This window comes from Limanda limanda, chromosome 20 (assembly GCF_963576545.1).
Source record: "Limanda limanda chromosome 20, fLimLim1.1, whole genome shotgun sequence".
Classification (NCBI taxonomy): Eukaryota; Metazoa; Chordata; class Actinopteri; order Pleuronectiformes; family Pleuronectidae; genus Limanda; species Limanda limanda.
The window spans coordinates 1,706,547-1,718,892 of record NC_083655.1 but is presented as its reverse complement, the minus strand read 5'-3'; positions in this window follow the sequence as shown (position 1 = coordinate 1,718,892).

Below are 12,346 nucleotides of genomic sequence, written 5' to 3'. Positions count from 1 at the left end.
TGGAACATTCACTGTAAGTTTACTGTATATTCTTTAGTGATAATTACAATATTCTGCTCCAAAGAATAACCCTGTTGTCATGGAGATGCTGTAAACTACTTTATTATTGTCACATTGCTCTAACAGCTTCATCTCAGCTGCATCAGCAGACTCATCCTAAAGCATCAGTTTCTGAGAGTTCGTTCAAAAACAATATCGATATTAAAGTGAAAGAAAATCTGATACCAATATAAAGGCTAATAAATTTATGAAAAAGATTTGACAATGATTCCTAAGATGTCGTTATCAAACCCTTACGGCAAAGAAATGTAACAGAGACTTGATATTTTACAGTTTAACCATGAACTGTACTATTAAGAACACAAATGCAAAGAACTGTAATTAAAATGCTGCAACTGGCTGAATAATCGAGTGATTGATTGAAACTTGCATCCAAGTTCTGTAATTCATTTCAAGCCTTTATGACTTTAACATGATACTAGATGTTGAGTTTCCTTGTGTAGATCAGGAAATGCTCGAGTTGCAAAAGTACTTTTTTATTCAATGTTTGTTTTTGGCTATGCAGGTTTATTGGTGGATTTACAAATTACATAAACCAATATAACATGAAATGTCACTTTATTATTGTTCTTGTACAACAGCACAACTCCTGCATTCTTTGAGATATAAATTATATTAATTTAATTTCTATGTACTTAATTAAAATGCAGAGGTCAGGACGACAGCCTGAGAGCAGAGTATCCAGGGTCCAGCTGTCTGTCTCTGAAGAGTGACTGGTCCAAAGGAAATCCTCCAGTCTTCAGTAATGAACCTGGACCCTCACACACAGAGTAAGAGATCTGCTACAAACTCGAAACTGAATCCTCAGAGAATGAACCAGTGAATGATGTGTTCTGAATAAAAACCTGTTTGTGATTGTAGATGTCAGGACCACAGACTGAGAGCAGAGGCTCCAGGATCCAGCTGTGTGTCTCTGAAGAGTAAAGCGTCCAAAGGAAATCCTCCAGTCTTCAGTAATGAACCTGGACCCTCACACACAAAGTAAGAGACCTGCTACAAACATGTGAACCTCCAAACTGAATCCTCAGAGAATGAACCAGTGAATGATGTGTGCTGGATAAAAACATGTTTGTGTTTGCAGAGGTCAGGACCAGAGACTGAGAGCAGAGTCTCCAGGGTCCAGCTGTCTGTCTCTGAAGAGTGACCAGTCCAAAGAACCTCCTCCTTTCGTCAGTAATGAACCTGGACCCTCACACACAGAGTAAGAGACCTGCTACAAACCCTTGAACCCGTAAACTGAATCCTCAGAGAATGAACCAGTGAATGATGTGTTCTGAATAAAAACCTGTTTGTGTTTGCAGATGTCAGGACCACAGACTGAGACCAGAGTCTCCAGGGTCCAGCTGTCTGTCTCTGAAGAGTGACTGGTCCAAAGGAAATCCTCCAGTCTTCAGTAAAGAACCTGGACCCTCACACACAAAGTAAGAGACCTGCTACAAACCCGTAAACTGAATCCTCAGAGAATGAACTAGTGAATGAAGTGTTCTGAATAAAACCATGTTTGTGTTTGCAGAGGTCAGGACCAGAGACTGAGAGCAGAGTCTCCAGGGTCCAGCTGTCTGTCTCTGAAGAGTGACCAGTCCAAAGAACCTCCTCCTTTCGTCAGTAATGAACCTGGACCCTCACACACAGAGTAAGAGACCTGCTACAAACCCTTGAACCCGTAAACTGAATCCTCAGAGAATGAACCAGTGAATGATGTGTTCTGAATAAAAACCTGTTTGTGTTTGCAGATGTCAGGACCACAGACTGAGACCAGAGTCTCCAGGGTCCAGCTGTCTGTCTCTGAAGAGTGACTGGTCCAAAGGAAATCCTCCAGTCTTCAGTAAAGAACCTGGACCCTCACACACAAAGTAAGAGACCTGCTACAAACCCGTAAACTGAATCCTCAGAGAATGAACTAGTGAATGAAGTGTTCTGAATAAAACCATGTTTGTGTTTGCAGAGGTCAGGACCAGAGACTGAGAGCAGAGTCTCCAGGGTCCAGCTGTGTGTCTCTTAAGAGTGACTGGTCCAAAGAACATCCTCTAAACTTCAGTAATGAACCTGGACCCTCACACACAAAGTAAGAGACCTGCTACAAACATGTGAACCTGCAAACTGAATCCTCAGAGAATGAACCAGTGAATGATTTGTTCTGAATAAAGACATGTTTGTGTTTGCAGATGTCAGGACCACAGACTGAGAGCAGAGTCTCCAGGGTTCAGCTGTCTGTCTCTGAAGAGTGACTGGTCCAAAGGAAATCCTCCAGTCTTCAGTAATGAACCTGGACCCTCACACACAGAGTAAGAGACCTGCTACAAACATGTGAACCTGCAAACTGAATCCTCAGAGAATTAACCAGTGAATGAAGTGTTCTGAATAAAAACCTGTTTGTGTTTGCAGATGTCAGGACCACAGACTGAGACCAGAGTCTCCAGGGTCCAGCTGTCTGTCTCTGAAGAGTGACTGGTCCAAAGGAAATCCTCCAGTCTTCAGTAAAGAACCTGGACCCTCACACACAAAGTAAGAGACCTGCTACAAACCCGTAAACTGAATCCTCAGAGAATGAACTAGTGAATGAAGTGTTCTGAATAAAACCATGTTTGTGTTTGCAGAGGTCAGGACCAGAGACTGAGAGCAGAGTCTCCAGGGTCCAGCTGTGTGTCTCTTAAGAGTGACTGGTCCAAAGAACATCCTCTAAACTTCAGTAATGAACCTGGACCCTCACACACAGAGTAAGAGACGTGCTACAAACTCGAAACTGAATCCTCAGAGAATTAACCAGTGAATGAAGTGTTCTGAATAAAAACCTATTTGTGTTTGCAGATGTCAGGACCACAGACTGAGACCAGAGTCTCCAGGGTCCAGCTGTCTGTCTCTGAAGGGTGACATGTCCATAGGAAATTCTCCCGTCTTCAGTAAAGAACCTGGACCCTCACACACAAAGTAAGAGACCTGCTACAAACCCGTAAACTGAATCCTCAGAGAATGAACCAGTGAATTAAGTGTTCTGAATAAAACCATGTTTGTGTTTGCAGAGGTCAGGACCAGAGACTGAGAGCAGAGTCTCCAGGGTCCAGCTGTGTGTCTCTTAAGAGTGACTGGTCCAAAGAACAACCTCTAAACTTCAGTAATGAACCTGGACCTTCACCCACAGAGTAAGAGACTGTTTCTACTGGGACCTGCTCTGAAGAGGATCTAGTTTCCTCTAGTGTGGCCCCTGCATTAGGACACAGCTTCATTGAAGTTGGTGACTAATCTCTCAGAATCCCTCAAAGAGCTCAGACCTCCACCAAGAACCAACACGCTCCTTATGAAACCACTTTGAAATCCAATAGAGACTCATTTTGATTTGGATCTGCACTAAATTCCACACACTAGTAAACATCAGTCCTCTGAACATGTCTGTGAAAGAGGAACCCCCCCCCCGATCTGGTTCACAGACCACACCCTTCCACCAAGTTTACTGGTAATCTATCGATTTTTATAATCCCACTAACGAACCAACCAACACACAAACACACTGGGTGAAAACAAAACCTCCTTGACAGAAGTAATGACAACCTGTGACTGTGACATGTGACTTATAAGGAAATGTCTTCACAGGGAGAGGAAGAGGAGTCATGTTTCTGAGGAGGCGCAGTCGTCCTGCTGTGCTTTGTGTCAGGACGTCCTGAAGGATCCAGTCTCCACCAGCTGTGGACACTGGTTCTGCAGACAGTGCATCACCTCATACTGGGACCAGTCTGGTTCTTCAGGAGACTCCTCCTGTCCCCAGTGTGGACAAAGATCCAGAACAGGAGCTGGAGCTCAGACAGCCGGTCAGAGCAGCACTGTACATGTGTCTGCTGATGTCTTCACTTCTGACAACAGCACATGTGGTTTTATTTTGTTCCTTTATACAGCATCAACATTTAACATCGTTAGAAAAGCACAAAGTTAAAAAGCTTTTATTTTCTGTAGTTTTTCTGTATCTGATGAAAACAATCAGCAGATTCTCAGATTCTCTGTCTCTGACATTGTTTCTTGTCTTTCAGCAGATCGTGGTCTGCAGGAGGTTGTAGATGAACATAAGCTCAGTCTGAGGACGAGATGTGAACATGTGACTGAAGGAAGTGATGAAACAGGAAGCAGTACCCTCCTCAACAGGATCTACACTGAGCTCTACATCACAGAGGGACAGAGTGAAGAGGTTAATACTCAACATGAGGTGAGGCAGCTTGAGACGGCTTCCAAGAAGAAGATCCTCCACGACACTCCCATCAGGTGTCACGACATCTTTAAAGCTTCCACTGACCAGCAGAGCAGCATCAGAGTCGTCCTGACCAACGGCGTCGCTTGCGTTGGAAAAACCTTCTTGGTGCAGAAGTTCACTCTGGACTGGGCCGAGGGTTTAGAGAACCAGGATGTGGGTCTGCTGACTGTGCTTTCGTTCAGGGAGCTGAACCTGGTGAAGGACCAGCAGCACAGTCTCCTCACGCTGCTCCGTGTTTTCCATCCAGCGTTACAGAAGCTCACGGCAGAGACGCTCGCTGTCTGTAAACCTTTGTTCATCTTTGACGGCCTGGATGAAAGCAGACCTTCTCTGGACTTCAACCACAGGGAGCTTGTGTCTGAGGTCACACAGAGGTCATCAGTCAACGTGCTGCTGACAAACCTCATCCGGGGGAATCTGCTTCCCTCGGCTCTCGTCTGGATAACCTCCAGACCTGCGGCGGCCAATCAGATCCCTCCTGCATGTGTCGACAGATTCACAGAAGTACGAGGCTTCACTGACGCCCAGAAGGAGGAGTACTTCAGGAGGAGATTCAGTGATGAAGAGCTGTGCAGCAGAATCATCTCACACATCAAGACGTCCAGGAGCCTCCACATCATGTGTCAAATCCCAGTCTTCTGCTGGATCAGTGCTACAGTTCTGGAGCACATGTTGACCACAGACCAGAGAGGAGAGCTGCCCAAGACCCTGACTGACCTGTACTCACACTTCCTGCTGGTTCAGACAAAGAGGAAGAACATCAAATACGGTGAGGGACATGAGACGACTCCACAGCAGCTGACGGAGGCTGACAGGGACGTTCTTCTGAAGCTGGGGAGGCTGGCGCTTAAACATCTGAGGGAAGGAAACATCATGGTCTACCAAGAAGACCTGGAGCGGTGTGGTCTTAATGTCACAGAGGCCTCGGTGTACTCAGGAGTTTGTACTGAGATCTTCAGAAGAGAGTGTGTGATCTTCCAGAAATCAGTCTACTGCTTTGTGCATCTGAGCGTTCAGGAGTTTCTGGCTGCAGTCTACATGTTCCACTGTTACACCACGAGGAACACAGAAGAACTCAACAACTTCGTGGGAACATATGAGAACACAGACACCTTCTCCCTGGATGACCTCCTGAAGAAAACCATGAAGAAATCCCTCACCAGTACAAATGGTCATCTGGACCTGTTTGTTCGCTTCCTTCACGGCCTCAGTCTGGAGTCCAACCAGAGAGTCTTAGGTGGCCTGCTGGGTCGGACAGAGAACAATCCAGAGATCATCCAGAGAGTCATCAACAACCTGAAGGAGATGAAGAGTGATGACATTTCTCCTGACAGAAGCATCAACATCTTCCACTGTCTGATTGAGATGAACGACCACTCAGTTCATCAGCAGATGAAACAGTTCCTGACGTCAAAGTACAAATCTGAGGAGAAACTCTCTGAGATCCACTGCTCAGCTCTGGCCTACATGCTGCAGATGTCAGAGGAGGTTCTGGATGAGTTGGACCTGGCGAAGTTCAACACATCAGAACAGGGTCGACGGAGACTGATCCCAGCTGTGAGGAATTGCAGGAAGGCTCGGTGAGTCCAGACATGATCAATAACATGTTCAATCAGTGAAGTGTGTGTGTGTGTGTCAGTGTTCCCACCCTGCGTTTGTAGGCCGCCACCAACCAGTGCAGTGTCCGTCCCTCCAGGGTCCTGACATGTAGAATTCACAATGATATGATGTCACTGTGACCTTTGACCGCTGAAATCTAATCAGCTTATCTTTGAGTCAAAATGTGAAGAAATCCCATAAAGACAGACTTGAGACTTCAGGAGGCCATGATCATGTTGTGTGACCTTTGACCTTTGACCACCTGAATCTAATGAGTTCCTCTCTTAGTCTGAATGAACATGTTGCGTGACCCTTGACCTTTGACCTTTGGCCACCTGAATCAGTCAGTCTGAATGAACGCTTAAACCAAATCTGAAAGGATTCTCTTGAGGAGTTTTTAACATGATCAGGAGGCAAAGAGGGGATTTACCAGGGTGAGGGTCACATGCTCACGTTTTGTATGAATCTTGTGTTTCCTGATTTTATTCTAACAGATATTTTATTTAATTACAGACTCGGTGGTTATTTCCTCTCAGAGACTCACTGTGAAGTCGTGGCCTCAGCTCTGAAGTCAGACCCCTCACATCTGAGAGAACTGGATCTGAGTCACAACGAGCTGCAGGATTCAGGAGTGAAGCTGCTGTGTTCTGGACTGGAGAGTCCAAACTGTCGACTGGAGACTCTGAGGTCCTTAAATCCTTGTTCACTTTTCAGACTTTTTCTTATTGGGTCATTATTTATTTAACTTGTCTCAGTTCTGCTCTGCTCACTGTCCCTCAGTCATCTGTCCCTCACCCAGCCTGTCAGTCACGTCCACCTCATCAACTCCATTCACCTGCACTCACCTGCTCCTGATCACTAAGAAAGTGTCAGTAAATAACATGTGGACTGAGGCCGAGCACTCCTCCTCCTCAGGTTTTCAAAATAAGACACATTCTTATTGAAACACGTTGGACAGTTGATAAGTATAGAAACAAACAGGAAGTGACATCAGGAGCCGTCCCTACTTTAAACAGTGTTTAATTACACAAACCTGCTCAGTGACCAACACACAGAGAAGAAGCTGATGAATGAAACAATGGTCCAACATGTCTGATCTGATATTTATCTTCAGGTCACAGACTGGACTGAGGTCAGCAGCATGTTGAGAGTCTGTGTTGACATGATGACGATCCACAACAACAGGAGGACACATTCTAATATTCATATTTCTTTATCCAGGTTGGAGGACTGCAGTCTGACAGAGATCAGCTGTTCTTCTCTGGCTTCAGCTCTGAGGTCAAACCCCTCTCATCTGAGACAACTGTATCTGAGTGGAAACTACCTGCAGGACTCAGCAGTGAAGGAGCTGCTTGATCTACAGCAGAGTCCAACCTGTCGACTGGAGACTCTGAGGTCAGTAGATGGTTGGAGTCAGTCCACGCTGCTTACAGTATTTTACTAAACACAGTCAGTATCACAGATCCAGGGTCTGTGATACCAAGCAGGATTTGTGGTTATCAGGTTAACTTCAGGTTTTTTCAGTCCTACGAAGCTCGTCCACTTCTTAACGAGGTAAATCACCATGGTAACTTCTGATGAACGGCTAACCTGCTCCAGGTTAAGTTGGAGATCAACCAGTATCAAAGCTCCGCCCACTGACCACAGTGACTCTCCACTGTTGTGTGGTGCACACTCTCCTTAAAGGGACGGATAAGTGAAGTTCAAATCAACGTCTGGTTGGTTCAGTTGATCTCTAACTCACCCAGAACATCTCAATGTCTCCAGACTCATCCTGTCCCCAAAACACCAGATGACCTCAGTCAGCTTCCTGGAGACATGTCCATGTGTGTGTCCTCAGAGACAGTGAGACAGTGTGTGTCCACAGAGACAGTCACTGCGGTTACATGTGTCCGATTGAAACCCGATTTCTGGCGTTGTCCGGTTTCAATCGAAGATCCATGTCATGTAACTCCACAAATCTAGATTTCTTGTGATAAGTATATCGGATTTGGATGTATATCGGACAACGCGCGCATGTAACTCTGGAAGCTAGACAACAACTGGAGAAGACGTCTTTGCGCATGCTTGAGATCCTGCCCCCCCCCTCCCTCCCTGGTCGTGACCCGGAAGTCGACACGTAGATAAAATGTCGCTGCCCGGTGCCGGCCGGCACTCGCCATTACCATTCTAATCAAATGCGCCGTTCGCATTCGCAGTACCACTAGAGTAAACATGCACAACATCATGTAGAGGGACGTAGCTTCACCTTGCTCTCCGTTCGTCATCTTTCTCGCATGCTGAGTTGAAGGCTGTTGTTGTTTTTGTGTTGCTAGTGGTGACGAGGTCAAGCGGAAATGGCAGGATCACCACTAGCTGTAATGAAAACAGCGCCACCTATCGTAGCGGGGTATGAAATGCTTTCGGACAAGAGTCGGATTTCTCAGTGCCATGTACCCTGAGATAGAGCAGTTAACCCCCCATGGATAGAGAAACCCGATTTCGGCCGAAATCGGGTTTCTGCCATCATGTAAACGTAGTGACTGTGTGTCCTCAGAGTCAGTGAGACAGTGTGTGTCCTCAGTGTCAGTAAGACAGTGTGTGTCCTCAGTGTCAGTGAGAAAGTGTGTCCTCAGAGTCAGTGAGACAGTGTGTGTCCTAATAGTCAGTGAGACAGTGTTTGTCCTCAGGGTGAGTGAGCAGGTGTGTCCTCAGAGTCAGTGAGACAGTTTGTGTCTTCAGAGTCAGTGAGAAAGTGTGTGTCCTCAGAGACAGTGTTTGTCCTCAGAGTCACTGAGACAGTGTGTGTCCTCTGAGTCAATGAGTCAGTGTGTGTCCTCAGAGTCAGTGAGTCAGTGTGTGTCCTCAGAGTAAGTTTGACAGTTTGTGTCCTCAGGGTCAGTGAGACAATTTGTGTCCTCAGAGTCATTGAGACAGTGTGTGTTCTCAGAGACAGTGTAGGTACCAGAGACAGTGAGACAGTGTGTGTCCTCATAGTCAGTGAGACAGTGTATGTCCTCAGAGTCAGTGAGACAGTGTGTGTCTTCAGAGTCAATGAGAAAGTGTGTGTCCTCAGAGACAGTGAGACAGTTTGTGTCCTCAGGGTCAGTGTGTGTCTTCAGACTCAGTGAGAAAGCTTGTGTCCTCAGAGTCAGTGAGACAGTGTGTGTCCTCAGAGTCAGTGAGACAGTTTGTGTCGTCAGAGTCAGTGAGACAGTGTGTGTCCTTAGAGTCAGTGTGTGTCCTCAGAGACAGTTAGACAGTGTGTGTCGTCAGAGTCAGTGAGACAGTGTGTGTCCTTAGAGTCAGTGTGTGTCCTCAGAGTCAGTGAGACAGTGTGTGTCCTCAGAGTCAGTGAGACAGTGTGTGTCGTCAGAGTCAGTGAGACAGTGTGTGTCCTCAGAGTCAGTGAGACAGTGTTTGTCCTCAGAGTCAGTGAGAAAGTTTGTGTCCTCAGAGACAGTGAGACAGTGTGTGTCTTCAAGGTCAGTGAGACAGTGTGTGTCCTCAGAGACAGTGAAAAAGTGTGTGTTCTCAGAGACACTGAGACAGTGTGTGTCTTCTTCTCTTCCACTCGTCTTGTTAGTAAACAACAGATTCAGATCTCGTGGCCTCGAGTTATTTATCTCGTTCACACACGTTAGTATGTCGTGGTCACGTAATATATTTTTACCAGATGCCACCAGGGGGCGCTGTAACTTACACATTGACACGATCCCAGATGTTTTACCAGCTGTTCTTCCTGCATTTAGAAGCTGTGACTGAGTTTCTTTTTTCTGGATCATGTGTTTGTTCTCCTCTGATTTTTATTATAGAACAGTTTGATCCTGGTTGTGAAATATGAGGCTCTGCTGTCAGTCAAACTGTCCATGTCTGTGATTGGTTATACACAGTAGACCCCGCCCCTTTTATGTGCACGCTCAGATCTCGATGAGGAAAACCTGAGTTAACTTAACGAGTTGATAACCAGCGTCATGTGACCACTTAGCCTGACTGTGTCTGTCAGGTTCAGTTGAGCTGATCTCAGAAAGATCTCCTGGACATGTTGAAGTGTCTTCGTAGTTCAGGCCTCAGTGTTTCCTCAGTGAAGCTGTGAGAGGACAATGAGGACAGACGTCAGGGTTGGACAGAGACACAGAGAGACAACAGTCGGCCAATCAGACGAGCAAGCTGCTTGGGATCATCTGATTGAGTTGACGTGAAGACGACAGTTGTTGTTGTTTTCATGTGAACAGGAAGTGAAGCTGGACCACAGCTGACAGCCTCACACGAGGGACAGAGACGTCTTCATCTGATCTGAGACACTTTGTTCTCTCACTTCATCAGTGAAGAACTGATCAGGTGGATCTTTGTCACAGCTCTGAGATCAGTGGGACTGAAGCCACTCCTCATCACCATGGTAACCAGGAGCTCTTTATAAAGAGCAGAACCTCTGCTGAGGTCCATCTGTCTCATCTGGTCCCAGTTTGTCAGAAGCAGATGTTCATCAACACACAGTGAAACATGTCTTCACCTGTAACAGCAGTAAATCCACCTCTCAGGTGTCCACTCTGCACTTTGACATGCAGAGGACACACACTGAGCTCTTAGCGTGTTCATTCCAACACGTGAACATGAAGCAGAGAGGAAGCTGCTCCACCTCTGAACAGGACTGAAGTCCCTGCTGCTCTTTCTACTGGATGAGCTGCATCACTGACTCACAGCTGATGAAGTGAGTCTCTGTGACACTGATGTCTTCTTCTCTCAACAGCTGGGAGGACTGGTCTTAGTGGAGCTGAGTGTGAAGAGGACAGTGTGTGTGGACGGAGGCTGAGCTGTGTCCTGAGGATCCAGAGGCTGAAGCAGCAGCAGCTTGTGTGTAGAGCGGCTCTGACTGGGCCTTGTTGCTGGGAGGCAGAGTGGAGACAGAGCTCCAGAGGAATCAGAGGAGCTGGCTGTAATATGTAACTTCACCACTAGATGGCCCTCCACACCCATTGTGTATATATTCACATGAAGAATGTGTTTATTGAAATGACACAACACAAGCAGAATATATAACCCCTCTTTAAAGAGTCACATATATGTGTTTAAGTTTCCTTTATTCTGTTACACCTTTGTCCCTCAGTCTGTCTCCATGTGTGTAGAACCACATTCTGTTTGTTTATGATCTTAAAGTTAAGAAAAACATCCCAGCGAGCAAAGTTCTGTTTCTACTTGTCTCTGCTTTAATGCTCAATAAACATCCTTCCACCGACTTCACTGGAATCATGACTCAGCGTTTCTTTCCTCTTCAAACAAACTGGTGGAAACATCTCGTCCTTGGTGCAGGTAAAAGAACAAAATCACCAGTTTGACATAATGGAAACAAGCAGAAGAAAAGTGAATGAGACATTTACAGAATGAAGAAGAGTCGATGAAGAGCGGAGCATCTTTAAGTCTCTGAGGAAACTGTTTCATAAACATTTTACCATATTTAATAGAAAACTGAGCCGAGGACGTTTTATACAAACGTAGATGAAGATTATTGTTGTGCGTTCTCGAGCACCACTTCAGAACAACCACCAGGGGGAGACTGTAGCAGCCTCTGGGAACAGCTGCATGCTGGGAAATAAGTGATGATGGGAGGTTCCCAGCAGAGACAAGGGACAGAAAGTGTCTGAGAGATGATGTCCTGAAGACAGGGGACATGTTGGGCCTGTTGTGTTGAACAGTTTGTGTTATTTTGTGGAGACACTTGTCTCAACATGATGATGTCACTTCCTGTTCAAGCCCGTCTCAGTTCTTTGTGACTTCAGGATCAGAAATGTTTGACAGAGTCAGTTCCTGACAGGCTCCAGTTCTCACTGTGTGGAGAGGTCATCATGTGACTTTGTGATGATCCTCAACACACGTGTGTCAGTGTAACATGTGACTGTGACGCCATGTTCATGAACACGCTGCTCTAACATCTGTCCAGCAGATGTTGAAGCTCTGAGGTCACTTCCTGTGCAGCAGAGTGAGACCATCATCTCTTCATGGAGCTGTGCACCAGGCTGTTGTCACGGCGACCAAACACAAAGTGTGAACAACACGTCGTCCAAAGGATCCGATTTATGGGAAATACTTTGTACTGATGGAGAAAAGATTGAGCTCGTGATGAAACTCTACATCTGATCAATACATTTATTATTTATTATTTATCAGTTGATTTCATTCATCCACCAAACAAAACTATTTAAATTCAAACACAAGAATCTGATCTAATCTGCAGCTGTTTCACAAGATGTTCATTTACTACGTGGTTTCAGCTTTAGTTTAGGTTAGTTTAAGTTTTATTTGAATTTATTTTCCAATTTTTTTTTTTTTCTTTATTTATAGAATATCTATCTAAGTGTTTAAACTTTGTGGAAAACACAAATCCATTTTCTTGGATTATGGTGGATCCTGATCGTGAATAGCAGCTGATCGTTGACCATTATTTTCAACAAGAAGATTGTTATACAATGTTCT